Below are 14356 nucleotides of genomic sequence, written 5' to 3' on the forward strand. Positions count from 1 at the left end.
AGAATATGTGTGGACCTCAGGAAGCTAAATGATGCCTATGTTCATGATCCATTCCCGACACCATTCAAAGATGAAGTATTGGAGAATGTTGGTGATCAGGAAGCTTGCTCATCCAAAGATGGCTTTTAGGGTACCATCAGATGTAGATCGCACCAGAAGATAGGAGCAAGACAACCTTCGCAATAGAATGGGGCTACCTTCAATACACCGTTATGCCCTTTGGATTGAATAACACGCTAGCGATATTTTCGCGCATAGTGGTGGCCGCGTTCAAGGAATACATCCACAAGTTCTTGGAGGTCTATTTGGATGATTGGACTGTATTTGGGCTTGTTAAACACCATATAGTGAGCTTACGTTTGATGTTGGATACTTGTCATCGACACCGAATTGCGCTGAATCTTAAAAAGTGCACCTTCCTCATTCCCTTTGGAAATATGCTCGGTCATGTTGTCTATAAACAAGGCCTGATGGTGGACCCTGTGAAGATTGCTATTATTCTAAATCTGGAAGCGCCGCGAAGTGTTAAACAACTACGCGCTACTCTAGGGAACACTAGTTACTATAGAAGGTTTATGGGGATAATCAAACCTTAGGGAAAGATGGCTAAGCACTACATCATCACCGTGACAGAGTACCTGACTCGGTGGGTGGAAGCACAACCGGTTAAGGATTGCATGGTCGCTACGGCTGTGAAACTTTTGTTTGACAATGTGTTGAAAAAGTTTGGTTGGCCGAAAATCTTAATGAGTGACTGCAGAATGCACTTCCTATATGAAACCATCAGCGCACTCACCGAGGAGTTCCAGGTGTATCATTAGCAAAGTAAACCATACCATCCACAAGCTAATGGGATAGTAGAAGCATTCAACAAAATACTGGAGACTGTGTTGACCAAAGTATGTAATGCGTAGCGAGATGACTAGGACCTATGCATACCTGCGGTATTATGGGCATACAGAACCACATGCAAAAAACTAACGGGTCAGACACCTTTCAGGTTAGTCTATGGAAAAAAAGTTGTCATGCTGATGGAATAGATACCCCCTAGTTTGCGGATCACAGCACTTATAGGCATGTCGGACCGCGAAGGCTCAGAAGAGAGCCTCGCACACTTAGAAGAACTCGAGGAAGAATGGTTTATGGTGGGATTCCATTAGTAGGTACAAAAACAACAAGAGAAAGCCTGGAATGACTGCCATATCCAGTTGCACACCTTGAAGGTAAATGATTTAGTGCTTCTCTATGACAACAAGTTCGAAAAATTTCCCAGAAAATTCATAATGCACTGGTTGGGACCATATGTGGTAAAAGAAGTCACAGACAGAGGTGCGGTCCAGCTAGTCAAACTTAATGGAGAACCCTTCCCACGAAATGTAAATGGTAGTCGACTCAAGCCCTACATGGGTGGGCCGGCTATCTGACTAACCGACCAAAGCACAGTCTTCGCAACTCGAGAAGCCAGATAAGGATGCGAGACTATAAACACAAGTACTAGAAGTTGACACCAAGGAAGAGAACCAAGTCAGTTGTAGATAATTTAGAAGTACAAATGGAGCAGATCAAGCCGATGGTAGAACAGGGCATTGTGGACCTTCACGCTACATAGGCACAGGTGGATGGATTTCGTGCAAAGATCTCCACACTAGCAGAGTGACTTGGGATGAGTCGTGATGATTGTGTTGGGGGCTTGTTTGGCAGTGGATCCCTCGACAGCATGGTTTTGGGGCTTAAAGCCCGAGTTTTGGTCTATGTAACGTAAAGACTCCATGAAATACAAGTGTGGAGCGTAGAAGTCTAGGGTTGTCTGCGCTAAAATAATGCTAAATAATGTCAAGTTCTGTCGACCTACTCATGATCCGCGGACCATGGGATTGTATAAATAGAGCGAGGCTCTAAGTGTAAAGTCATTTTTTTGGCAAGAAGTAATAGATAAATGCGAAGGCATGGTTATAAGATGGAAGTGGATCTGAAGTGTATTCGGTCATAGTAGTAGGTAGAGGCTCTGCAGCTGAGTGCGCAAAGGCCTAGTAGAGTCCGCAGCTCAATGCGTAGACCCCTACAATTGAGTGCGCAGGGCGAAGTCGGGTCTATATCGAACTGAACTTGAAAAGGATCATTAATAAATCTAGGTTTATTCGGCATATTATGCATCTATTTCGTAGATCTATATTTTGATGTTATGCGTTAATGATATTGTTTATTTATATGCGCACACTTGTATGTATGCTTATGAATGGAAACCTTCTAAGTAATTAATGAACATAACCTAATTAAGGAAGACTTGGGTAATTAACATTGGTTGCACTATAGCTGGAGTTGCGCGAAGGCAGTCCCACGGGACATGAGGAGCTCGTTGGGGCACATAGCCTAGAAAGTGCGAAGGTTGAATCGCGTACCTATTGCCCCATATCAAACATCCCTAGGGTGCGGAAACTTGGTTCCAGCACCCTCCCATACTACTTTGGGTGAGACCTCAGTCTGTGCTTCACAAACTGTTACCGAAAGGGTGAGTAGTACCAAGATTTGCTTAGCTAACTCACTGCTCTACCTGGGATAGGCCGCACGTAGCCCACACCTCTTTACTAGATCCTCAAGCTTCTCATCTTCTCTTTGATTCATTCTAAAGATTTCTTCCTTAGGATCATGATTTCTTTATTTTTTTAAAAATATCTTTTGCATATCATTCCATGATATTATTGAATTAGTCCCTAAACTCATGAACTATTTAAGAGCTTTATCCTTCAATGTTTCCGGAAACAGTCTCAGTTTTTGAGTTTTTGATAAGTAACCATAAGATCTATGAACAATTTCAAATTCAAAGATAAAGGTTTCCACATCCTCTAACCATAGAGCATGAAATTTTGGAAGAAAAAAAGGAAGGAAGTTCTTCATGTGCACACTACAATCAGTATCTTGAATGGGAAATCCGAGAGGATCTTCCTCATTGTCATCATGTCCATCCATTTATTCTACATTATTTTCCATCTTCTTCTTCTACTTTCAAAAGTGAATGGTGATGTGGCTCTTACTACAACATGTGATCAATTGGGGGGGCGGGTTAGTGTTGGATATTTTTTTGTTTTTGTTATGATTGAATGAAAACACTAATGCAATGCAATTTTCTATTTTTTAAACGAAATATGCCTAATGCAATAATTTTTTTGTTTTTCCAAAAATAAAAAAGAAATGAATCAAGTAGGGAAGAAAACAATGAATACTTTGACACCTCCCTGGAAACGGCACCAAAAAGTGATAAGCCTCGGTATTGCAACAAGAATGCCGCAACTCTCAAGGCTACTGACTTTAATTATCAACCTTGGGTTCATACAATCTTAAGAGGTATCGGCACTATATGTGCAACATACAATATGTCCTTCCTTTGCTGTCATAATGTAATGGAGTGTATGTACTGACCTCAAATCCTAAACTAATTGAAGAAAATTAAATGTTTGAAATGGAACCTTAACATATTGCAAGAAAGAAAGTACAAGGAAAGAGAATGAAATAAAATGCTAAAACACGCATTTTCTAACTAACTCCTAAGAGGCTTTGCGTCAAAATAATTCTAAGTTAACATGTATGCAATCCTACTATCCTAAGCATGCAGATTCAAACCATCAAACCTTCTATTATTGTGCATGTAAATTAATAAAATCAATTTGATTTTCTTTTTTTCTTTTTTCATGTGATAGTGTGAAAGCTAATCTCTTTTGGTGATGTGGCAGGCAGCTTAGAGATGATGGTGAATGGTCAGAAGGTTTTGGAGACAAGTAGGGACCCTCTTCTAGCTTCGTAGGGGATTTTTCCTCAATTAAACCTGAAAATAAGCTTTCCTATAGGATGCTACAGTGATTTCCTACAGGATGTACGGATTTACAATAATTCATTGAATGACCAAGAAAATAAAATAAAAATTGGATGGGACAAATTTTGGTATTAACTAGGATGTCTTAACTCAAAAATGCCTCTACTAACCCAAGCAAAAAAAAAAAAAAACATTACTAGTCGAAGTTCTAGAAATTCGAGAACTAGTGAGCTAGTAAATCTAAAAAATGCCTAACCAAATCAAATGTAAATGCAATGGCGTAATTTTTTTTTTATGAACTAGAATGTTTTTTTGATCTAATTCAAGTGGAATCTTTTCGATTGAAGCTCATTAGCATGCTCTAAAAAGTAGCAGAAATTTATTGTTCTTTGCTAAAAAGGAGGTCCAACAATCTAGATTTGGGTATAAGAAGACTATTCCAAGCAACTCAATGATTACTATGAACTTGCAAAGCTTTTCCAAGGATCAAATAATGCTTGTGATCCTGCAAAAGAACTTACATCAACCGTTTAAATAAATCCTAAAACAAGAAATCATTAAAACTAAATGCAGAAATAGAAAGAACTAAAAACTAGAGATTCATGTGAATAAGCAATGAAAAGAAGGAAAGAAAATGATAAAAGGGATCTGAGGTTCGTAGGATGGCCAAGCCCATGGAAAATTATAGACCTATGGAGGTGAACAAGATTTAGAGGTTGAACATAACATCAATCTTCATTATTTTCATTAATAGAATTGCATACCTGCAAGAAAATGGAATGGAGCTACAAGAATACAAGCTCTCTCCACAATAACACTAATCAAAATCACCCCCTAGAGGAAATATTGACTTGGTACTTATACAAAATGATTAGGAATCATTCCCCATGAATGGACGAAGCCTTCCCCACCAAAATCCTTTCATTAGTGGATCTAGTCCCCCATACTAGGAATTTGCATTAAATGGAAAGGAACATATTCCTACATTTTCTCAATCATTCCCTAGAGGAAAATTCAACTTGGTACTTATACAAAATGATTAAGAATCATTCCCCATGAATGGAGGAAGATTTCCCCACCAAAATCCCTTGATTACTGGATCTGCTCCCTTGATTAGTGGAACACATTCCTAGATTTTCTCAATCATTGGAGTTCCACAACTTGTGCCATAATTCCATAATATCTTGTTGACTTTATTATTTATTATTGATCCTTGAGTAGAAGGGAACAAGTCCCTAAATTATCTCCTCCTCCAACTCTTCATAATCTTCCCAATATTCTCACCATATTCCACAAAAAATAAATAATATTAGGCACAAATATTCAATTATTCATAAACCTTCCTAATGAATGTATTAAAGGTAAAAATAATTTATCTATTGCAAAAAGAGAGGTATAATGTGCTAAAGGATGGTCATATGCCTTAACTTATGTTTTAAATTAGACGCATGTACCCTAATTTATGTCTAATTTAGAGGCCCATCAATGAAGTGAGTAGCTTCTTCTATGGCAATATTTTATGAAGCATTTTATACGAGAGGGTGTTGATGTTGCACCCAGTGTTGGTGGTGTCGCCTAGGCCATTGAGACATCCACATATATGACGATGGACACCCGTGATGCTATGGGATGGTGGAGGGCAGGTAAGGCATTATTGGATGCAAAATTTTGAGGGTTGATTATTTTGCAACCCTTAGCTTATATTGGACTACCCATATGTTGGCATGGATATATAAGGAGATCCAAAGATGGGATTTCCTCAAGGCGATGGTTGGGGCCCATCATGTATGTAATCATAATTTTATCATTTTATGAGTTACATGTATTTTGGCTTATGATATATCACCATGCTAATACCATGTATGTTTGTGATCCGAATTGGATCCTAAAGAACTCTCTATGTTTTCATAACACTGTAAAATTCATGCCAAAGTTTCAAAGTCTTACAAAGTTCGAGCTTATCAGAAATATCCTTGAACAGTTGTAATTTGTGAGAAACGCCAAGCAACGAGGACCCTCGGTTAAGCACGTAGACTGTTGGTCCATTGTAATGCACGTTTTCACAAAACAACAAAATGGGAAGCCTTTTTGAGAAACGGGGGAGGTTTCTGATAATCGCATATCGTTGGGCAAACCACTGAGAGAAGAAAAATCCTCGAGCGACCTGGAATCGGAAATTCAAAAACCGTACGGAATTTTTCGATTCCGTCAGAGGCGGGTCCCACATGAAAATCGATAGGATATTAAAAGGGCTTTGAGTGATAAGTGGTTTCAACTGAGTCCTGCCCAATGCCACACACTGGGTGCCACACATCCAACAGATGAGAGAGAAAACCGCTCACATCGGACGGGTAAATGTCATGCAACTTAGCTGCCCGATATGAACGAAGATCGTAGGATCTGGAGGCTCCAAATCAACGACGGACATGCAATCTGATGGGTGACTAGATTCAATGGGGTAAGCAGGCTGAGTTGTATAAACATTTGAAGTCTGGCATGAATGATGAGTTGGCAGAGGAGTCATGTTCACGAGCAATCTCAGAGTTAAACAAAAATAATGGCAGTTCAAACATTTCCAAGAGAACTGACACTCAGTTCATTATGAAACAGGTGGCCACCTCCCTGTAAGGCGTTACACAGTGATGATGATGTAGACTAGAGGAATTCAAATGGACAGAGGCAGGAGAACTAGAGCAGTGAGAAGCAGAAATGACCAGTCAAAAGGAAGATTGGCTTTAGAGCCACGAGCTGAGAGAAATAAAGCAAGCAATGAGAAAAGAGAGTTAAGAAAGTAGATAACAGAGGGAAGAAATCGAGCTCACCTGAAGGTGACATCGAGCCAGACAGAGCCAGAGAGAGTTAGAGAGTCTGTGTACTCCAGATAAGGCTTGAAAGGCTCAAGCGAAGTCCTCTGTACATGCCTATCATGTATGAGTCTCAGATTGGGCTCATACTACTGTGACCAATAGAGGTCGAGTCTCACTAAGGAGAGTCTGTGTACTCATGAGATTTGGGGGATCCAAGTCTAGTCCTACTAATTTATATTTATTGAGTGAGACTCAAATTGAGCTCACTGTCATAAAACTTTGCTTTGAAAACATAATACAGAGGCCACCACTAAAGGTTGGACCAGGAGATGTAGCCCAAGAGCATTGGGTGAACTCTTTATTAAACTTTTTGTGTTTACATATTTGCCTGTTATGTTATCTCTAACTGCTTCAGTGTCTATGTATTACGTAATCTTATTGATCTGTTGCATAAAGGAACATAGGCACATCCATGCACATGAGTCTAGAATACCTTTAATTCTCTGTCCTGGATAAATTCCAGATCAAGTGATATCAAAGCTCTAGGTTACTAAGGCTAGACAAGCTTGTGTTGTATTTTGTTGTTGAATGCTAACTAGATCAAAGCTTGAATTAAGAGAAGGAGATTTGGTTGAAACTAACCCTGAAATTGAAGGAGTCCATCCTAAGAGGAAAATGTCAAAAGAAAGTCCCTTGGAATGAGAACCTCAGTTCATGGATAGTTTCATGACCATGAGAGCCATGGTAGAGGAAATGTAAAGAGAATTTAAGAAAGGTAGAGAGGAAGATTCATCAAACTCCAAACGAGATAAAGGAGTAGAAGAATCTCTCCTCCATGACCACTCTAAAGGAAAAGGGAAAGAAGAAAAACTTCACACACCTCCTAGTAGTTCTGAAAACAAGAAGAAGACATCTTTTATTAAATTAGATGTTAAATTTGATTTACCAGTATATGTTGGAGAGTTGAATGCAGAAAAGCTGGATAATTGAATTAGACATATTGATGTTTATTGCAGAGTGTAGAGCATTGATTCAGACGGTAGTAAGATTCAGCTCGCCAGCCTACGCCCTCGAGGCTCTGCCTTGGTATGGTGGGAGGGCGGGACATAGGCTGACATGAAGAAGCATGATAAAATTCTTTCTGTCTAGACTGAATGTGTTTCTGCAATTAAAAAAAAGTTCTATCCACTAGCATATATGCGACAAGCCATGATGAACTGGCAAACTCTTCCACAATTAAAAGGGAAAAGTGTACAAAATTATACTCAAGAATTTAGGAAAAGAGCTTTGATTCTAGGAATTTCTTTAGACTCACCTGAAACTTTGTTGAAGTATATAGGTGGTTTACACAACTACTTAAGGCACACTATTCTCATGTTTAATCCCACTAGCATAGATTAGGTATCTATTCAAGCTACACATCTAGAGGCTAGAGGCAAGAATGTGAACCCAGAAGTTGGGGGATCATCAAAACCCACTGAAGGCAAGAATAAGGAGAAAAGAAAACAAAAATGGAAAGAGAGGAAGACAAATACTATACAAAAGACCAAATATTCATGCACTCACTATAAGAAGGATGGGCATGATGATGAACACTATTGGATTATGCATCCGAGGCTGAAACCCAAGGAGTACGATGGCAAGAAGAAGAATAAAACTATAGCTATTCAAAAGGATTTGGGGTCAAACTCAGGAGATGGAACAGTAATTGCAGCCACAGGTATAAAAGTTTGTCCTCTTTAGAGAATGCAAAAATCAAGAAGCAGGTACAGGAGCTCCTCGAGAAAGGGTTCATAAGACCTAGCACATTGCCTTGTGGGTCTCCAATTGTCTTGGTGAGAAAGAAAGATGGCTCATGGAGAATGTGCATTGATTACCGAACACAGAATAAGATAACGATAAAAAATCGTTATCCTCTTCCTTGCATAGATGATCTATTAGATCAGTCGAAAGACGTTGTTTATTTTTCCAAGTTGGACTTGCATAGTGGCTGTCATCAGGTCAGAGTTTCAAAGCAAGATGCATGGAAGACTACTTTCAAAACAAAGTAGGGATTGTATGAGTGGTTGGTTATGCCTTTTTGCTTACCTCATGCTCCTGCTACTTTCATGAGAATAATGAATGATGTACTCAGACCTTTTATTGATGATTTTATCATTATATATTTGGATGACATTCTTATATTTAGTAAAACATGGGAAGAACATTTGAAGCATGTCAAGTAGACTCTAGATGTTTTGAAAAAAAAAAGAATCTTTATGTTAAGCTCTCAAAATGTGAATTTGGCAAAACATCTTTGAATTATTTGGGTCATATTGTAGGGGGTGGTGAATTGAATATAGATCCCTCTAAGGTTGCAGTCATTATAAACTAACCTAAACCCAAATCTGCTACAGAAGTTAGAAGCTTCTTAGGAGCATCAGAGTATTGGAGAAAGTTTATTTTTAACTTTTCCTTGATTGCAGCTCCCTTACATGCTTTAACAGGATTGAACAAGGTGTTTCAGTGGGGAGGAAAACAACAGAAAGCATTTGACACCTTAAAATAAAAGACTAGTACAACACCAGTACTAGCACTTCCCGATATTCAAAGACCATTTCAGATTGAAATGGATGCCAGTGACTATGCCATGGGAGTAGTGTTGATGCAGCACGGTAAACCCATATGTTATCATTTTGAAACATTTAATTATGCAGTAGTTAATTATCCCACATATGATAAAGAATTGTATGCATTAGTATAGAGTGTGAAAAAATGGAAACATGACCTAATGGGAAAAGAGACAGTTATACGTACTGATCATCAACCACTTAAATATTTGCACTCACAAGCTAAGTTGCAACAATCAAGGCACTATAGGTGGATGGGTTTTCTACAACAGTTTCATCTTGTCATTAGATATAAAATAGGTATACACAACAAAGTTGTAGATATGTTGTCTAGACCAATCATAAATGCATCCATTATACTTAAGCATAATTCAGTATTGCGTGAAAGCTACATTGAACAATATGCTCAAGATATAGAGTTTAAAGATGTATATGAAACTTTAAGTCATGGCAAACAAGTAGAAGAATTGGATTATCATGTTAAGGACCAACTCTTGTATCATTTGGAAAAGTTATGCATTCCTCAAATAGAAAGAGTAAAGATAATTTGAGAAGCACAAACTTCTCTAATATCAGGTCACTTTGGGGTAAGTAAAACAGTTGCACAACTGCAAATCTTTTGTTATTGGCCAAAAATGAATGAGACAGTTTCTAGATATGTAAGAGGGTGTACCATGTGTGCTAAAAGCAAGCCCAGTGATAGAAAACTAGGCTTGTTCACTCCACTACCATTCCCTTCTCACCCCTAGGAAAGTGTTTCCATGGACTTTGTTGGGAGTCTACCTAAATCTAGAAAAGGTCATGACTATTTATATGTTGTTGTGGATAGGTTCAGCAAAATGTGTATTTTAATACCTTGTAACAAACAGATTACAGCTGAACAAACTGCAAAGTTGTTCTTTCAACATGTATGGGTTCATTTTGGATTACCCACTTGCATTATATCTGATATAGACACCTGATTTGTTGGGAAATTTTGGTTAAGTTTGTGGGAATTGATGGGCACTAGACTGAAGACGAGCACAACTTTTCGTCCGCAAACAAATGGCCAAACAGAAGTGGTCAACATGACAGTGATCCAGTTGCTCAGAGGCTATTTCAATAAGAATCCCAAGCTTTTGGATGAACATTTATGTTATGTGCAACATGCTTACAACTGATCTAAACATTCTTCTACACAAAGATCTCCTTTTCAGACCTGTTTTGGTTGCACATCAAGGTCTCCTTGGATTTTGTCTCTAGTAAAGACATAGCGGTTGATGGACACAGTGATGTGGACAAGGAAACCAAGTTCATCTAACAATTCCAAGAGATTCACGAGGAAGTACAGGAACAACTGGAAAAGAGCCAAGCCAAGTACAAGGCAAGGTATGATAAGCATCAGATTGAGCATAGTTTCCAAGTTTGTGATCAAGTCTGGCTATATATCAACAAAGACAGGATGCAGGGTGAAGGTAAGAAGTTGAAGCCAATAAGGTATGGACCTTTCAAGATACTTGAGAAAATTGGTGAGAATGCTTTTCGCCTTGATTTACTAGCTTACGTGTACATCTACTCAGTTGTTAATGTAGCCTGCTTGAGACAATTTGAACCCTCAATGATTGAAGATCCCAAAGAATAGAGTCAATTGCCTTCTATTGATGATCTGTTACCTGAATATCTCAATGAGTTGCAGGAAGATATAATTCTGGACAGGAAGGTGAGAACTATGCGCAGGGGGGATGTTGAGTACTTGAGGATTGGACTCAAAGGTTCAAAACCAAGTAGTATGAAATGGATAGAAATTGGGCAAGAGAGGAATATGTACCCTCACTTGATTGATGCTTAAAAACCAACTTTTGGTGGTCAAAAATATTTTTCAGTGGGAAGGTCGTGATCCGAATTGGATCCTAAAGAACCCTCTAACTTTTCATAACTCTATAAAATTCATGCCAAAGTTTCAAAGTATTACAAAGGTCGAGCTTATCAGAAATATCCTCGAATAGTTTAATTTGTGAGCAGCGCCAAGCAACAAGGACCCTAGGTCAAGTGCACAGACCGTTGGCCCATGGTAATGCACACTGTCACGAAACAACAAAACAGGAATCCTTTTTGAAAAACAGTGGAGGTTTCTGATATGCGATTAACGACACACCACTAATTGCATATTTCCAAGCAAGCCCCTCAGAGAAGAAAAATCCCTTAGAAACCTGGTCCCCGAAAGTCAAAAACCATATGGAATTCGCCAATTCCATCAGAGGTGGGTCCCACATGAAAATTTGCAGGATAACGAAAGGGCTTCGAGTGGTAAGAGGTTTCAACCGAGTCCTGCCCGGTGCCACACACTAGGTACCACGCGTATGGCAGAAGAGAGAGAAAACTGCTCACATTGGACGGGTAAATGTCATGCAACTTACCCGCCTGATATGGATGGAGACCGTAGGATATGGAGGCTCCAGATTGATGGCGTATATGCAATCCAATGGATGACCAGATTCAACAGTGTAAAGAGGTTGAGTTGTATAAAGGTTTGAAGTCTGGCATGAATGATGCATTGGTAGAGGAATCATGTTCACAGGCAATCTGGGAGTTAAATGAAAATAATGAGAGTTCAATCATTTCCAAGAGAATTGACACTCAGTTCATTATGAAATAGGTGGCCACCTCCCTGTAAGGCATTACGCAGTGATGATGACGTAGAACAGAGGAATTCAAACAGACAGAGGCACGAGAACCAAAGTGTCGAGAAGCAGAAATGAACAGTTAGAAAGCAGGTTGGATTTAAAGCCATGAACTGACAGAAACAAAGCAAGCAGTGAGAAAAGCGAGTTAAGAAAGCAGAGAATAGAGGGAAGAAGCTGAGATGACCTGAAGGCAGCGTTGAGCCACACAGAGCGAGAGAGAGTTAGAGAGTCTATGTACTCAAGAGAAGGCTTGAGAGGTTCAAGTGAGCTCCTCTGTACATGCCTGTCATGTATGAGTCTCAGATTGGGCTCATACTACTATGACCAATAGAGGTCGAGTTTCAGTAAGGAGAGTCTATGTACTCTAGAGACTTGATGGATCCAAGTCCCATCCTACTGATTCATATCTATTGAGTGAGACTCAAATTGAGCTCACTATTGTAAAACTCTTCTTTGAAAACATAATAGAGAGGCCACCACTGAAGGCTAGACCAAGAGACGTAGCCCATGAGCATTGGGTGAACTCCTTATTAAACTTGTTGTGTTTACATGTTTGCCTATTATGTTTTCTCTAATTTCTTCAATGTCTATGTATTTCTCAATCTTATCAATCCGTTGCATAAAGTAACATAGGCACATCCATTCACATGAGTTTGTAATACCTTTAATTCTCTGTCCTAGATAAATTCTAGATCAATTTGATTGCAGATGTTGTACATCATGGGCGCCCATTAGGAAAGCTGCTAGGTGATGATCCTTAACCTTGAAATGCGGGCGGTGCTGTGGGGTAGCAACATAGATGCGATGATAAAGTCTAGGAGGCCATAAGGAGGCTTTCTCAGAGGTGAAGTTTGGAGATTGGTGGGCCCCCTTCGCAGGAGGAGGTAGCAACTCTCTCGATAGAGGTGGAGAGGATCTGGGTGCAAGCAGAGGCTGTTGAGGACACATGGGGTCGAGTGACATATATAATCCACAAAATATATGATGTTAGATGGGCCTTCTGGATGAGGATACCATCAAGAGAATGATGACATGAGAGAAGGAACCACATTACACATGACAGGGTGATGCGCCATGTCCTTTATCAGTTGGCATTTGCAACATCCATAGCATGACTGATCTTGGATCCCATACTAGGTGAGCTAGGAGGACCTCATGCATGAGATGCAAGTGGTACAAGGGGTGTTGGACACTAGCCCTATATGTACGTTTATTATGTGTACGAGAGGAAGTACCCATTATGATGATTCTCCCTGCTTTGATGACTCATCTTTTCTAGCATGTGTGAACAAATGAACATATATTTTTTTGATGATATGTCTATATATATATATATATATATAGATATATATATATATATATATATATATATATATATATATATATATATATATATATATATATATATATATATATATATATATATATATATATATATATATATATATATATATATATATATATGAGTTCAATTTTTTGTGGATCTCTTTATGTGTTTATATTCTATGCTTTTCATACATGTAATGTAGTTTGCATTTATTAATGGATATGTTCATTATGATTTATGTGTCTTGATGATGATGTATATGTGATGCATGCGAATATAGGATTTTGTTAGCGATGTAGTGTACTATGTGATTCTGATTTCTTAGTATATGTGAAATTTTGATATGATCAAAACCACAAGCTAACCTTTATGTATCTAGGTATTTTTGAAAATGCTAAGGTTCATGTACCCTAAAGGTTCTGTTTAACTACGATACAAGAAGCTAAGAGTCAAGGAACACATGTAGGTGACTGATACCTAGTTGGGAGGCATCATCTAAGATTCCTATGATGATATCGTATCCAACTTGATTATTGGTGACTAACGTGATGCAAATCCCATTTTGGCGGAAGGGTGTAAGGTTAGGGGAGTATATGGCTAAGGCTGCTACAACAAGATTTTATGATGATTGATAACCACCATCAGCCAACCCGTGATGATAGGCTAGCAAGTGATCCATCTGCGAGACATGACAAGAGTATGGTCTTAGAGGACATCCCTGATGAGGTGATCATCATAAAATATAAGTCAAGTTGCATGTATCTACATCCTAGGGCTTCTTTGAATGTTATGGATAGAAATTTTTGAGCTATAGCTCAGTGATGGGTTCCATGGAAAAAGTCCCATCAGGCTCTACTAACATGTATGCGCCACGAATCAGGGTTCCTATGGTCGACGAAATGAATCTTATGTGGTATTGTGTGTTGTTGGAAAGAAGTGGTGGGAGAATTTTCGTGATGGTGGCCTAATGATGAGTAGGATAAGGTTATTGAGATAATGTTGGTTTCCTAGGATTCAAGACATCTTCCTCTATGGTAGGAGGGTGTTTAGGGATTACTTGAAGTGCATGGTGTTGTATGCTAAGTTTTCCAAATATTTGAAACATAGGACATGCCTCCGAAATGTGAAAGTTATTAGTAGAA

The sequence above is a fragment of the Pinus tabuliformis genome, chromosome 7 (genome assembly GCF_031772625.1).
Source record: "Pinus tabuliformis cultivar Carrire ecotype Pingquan chromosome 7, CPIR1, whole genome shotgun sequence".
Classification (NCBI taxonomy): Eukaryota; Viridiplantae; Streptophyta; class Pinopsida; order Pinales; family Pinaceae; genus Pinus; species Pinus tabuliformis.